General features: G+C 40.3%; 1 protein-coding gene and 1 pseudogene across 4 annotated transcripts in view; one reads left to right on the top strand and one right to left on the bottom strand.

Annotated features, from left to right (window-relative positions):
- LOC106883361 (regulator of G-protein signaling 7) overlaps positions 1-1,867 on the bottom strand; it is a 483,378-nt gene that overhangs the window by 477,714 nt on the left and 3,797 nt on the right. The window lies entirely within an intron of this gene.
- On the top strand, positions 66-165 carry LOC128247450 (U6 spliceosomal RNA; annotated as a pseudogene).

Below are 1,867 nucleotides of genomic sequence, written 5' to 3'. Positions count from 1 at the left end.
TATATATATATATATATATATATATATATATATATATATATATGTATATATAAACATATAGAGGCATATGGCGGTATATATTCTAACATTGGAACGATACAGAGAAGATTAGCATGGTCCCTGCGCAAGGATGACACTCAAATTCATGAAGTGTTCCATATTTTTCTATAGGCGCAGGAGTGGCTGTGTGGTTAGTAGCTTGCTTACCAACCACATGGTTCCGGGTTCAGTCCCACTGCGTGGCACCTTGGGCAAGTGTCTTCTACTATAGCCTCAGGCCGACCAAAGCCTTATGAGTGGATTTGGTGAACAGAAACTGAAAGAAGCCTGTCATGTATAGATCGCTGACCACTACATTTATATATTTTTTCTCCTTGTTTCTTTCTGTGTTCCTTTCAGTTGAAGAGCGTAGGCTCGAAATGTCAAAGACTTTCTCTATTCCTGAGCGCTAAACTAATACATCCATTTGTTTACACCACCTGTCTTCGTCTCTTGTTTTTTTCGTAAATTCTCCCATATATATATAATCCAAGAGAGTTAGGGATGGAGAATTCAACCCACTAAGGGATAATATATATCCAATATACTGCGGTACTGGCAACGGCCACACTCAAAATGGTATATTTTATGTGCCACCTGCACAGGAGCCAGTCCAGCGGCACTGGCAACGACCTCGCTCGAATGCTTTTTCAAGTGCCATTGTCACAAGTGCCAGTAAGGTGATGCTGATAATGATCACACTCAAATGGTGCTATTTACATGCCACTGCCATGGAAGCCAGACAGCTGCTCTGGCAATGATCACGCTCGGACAGTGCTCTTAGCGCTCCACTGGTACAGGTGCCATCACGATTTCAATTCCAGTTGCCCCCAACAGGTCTTCACAAGCCGAGTTTAGTGTCCAATGAAGGAGAGGTTGGCATGGGTGCCCATCATTATTATTATCATTTAACGTCTGCCTTCCATGCTGGCATGGGTGAGACAAATATATGTATATATATATGTGAAATTGATATTATATATGATATATATTTAGGTATGTGTCATCTGCAAAGAATGAATGCTAACTAACACTAGCCAGCACCACCAAAGTTTTATCAGATTCCTAAGAGAAGACAACAAAACTCCCAAGATGAAAACTATAGCAGGGAACCAGTTTTCTATTTTGCATTCAGCCTCAAACCAAGAGATGCACATAGACATGAACCGTAGATTCATCTTCTCAAAGGAGGTAGAGGTAACATCACTCTAAGTAGACATGTTTTTTTTCTCCAGAAGTACAAATGCAATAATCTTGGTTTTAATTCACAGTGCCCTGGTAGGACCAACTCGATATTTCCCATCAGATAAAAAAAAAAAATACCACAACTTGGGCAGTGAGGCCCTTCGCAAGGATGGCATGCAGTCTCATTTTTCCTTGTGCATTGGTGTAATAGTTCCTGCAGAAGAGAGGTCTGAAACCCAGACAGCTGAAAAAAGCCACCAGGGAGGCAAGCACAGCAGCTGAAATAAGATCAATGTAGCTACAGTTGATAAGAGACCGCAGGTGGAACCATTCTTCAGGTGAAGATTATTTTCTGTCTTCACTGCCCAACTCGTGTAAAGAGTACAGACTAAGGGGCAAAATGTTTGTGACCCCGAGATACCTCCTGGTGATATGAAATGATTTTCAAGATTGCAGTGGTTTTAGAAGAGCTTGCAGAAACTCTAAGCAGCTCCTGCAGTTTCTGTGAGGGTCAAAGCAACTCTAAGGTTTATTTCACTCATATACATACATACAGATATACAGACAAACATACATTCATACACACACACATACACTCACACATATATATACATATATATATATATATACATATATATATATA

This window comes from Octopus bimaculoides, chromosome 3, assembly GCF_001194135.2.
Source record: "Octopus bimaculoides isolate UCB-OBI-ISO-001 chromosome 3, ASM119413v2, whole genome shotgun sequence".
Taxonomy (NCBI): domain Eukaryota; kingdom Metazoa; phylum Mollusca; class Cephalopoda; order Octopoda; family Octopodidae; genus Octopus; species Octopus bimaculoides.
This window is presented reverse-complemented; position numbering and strand designations above follow the sequence as displayed.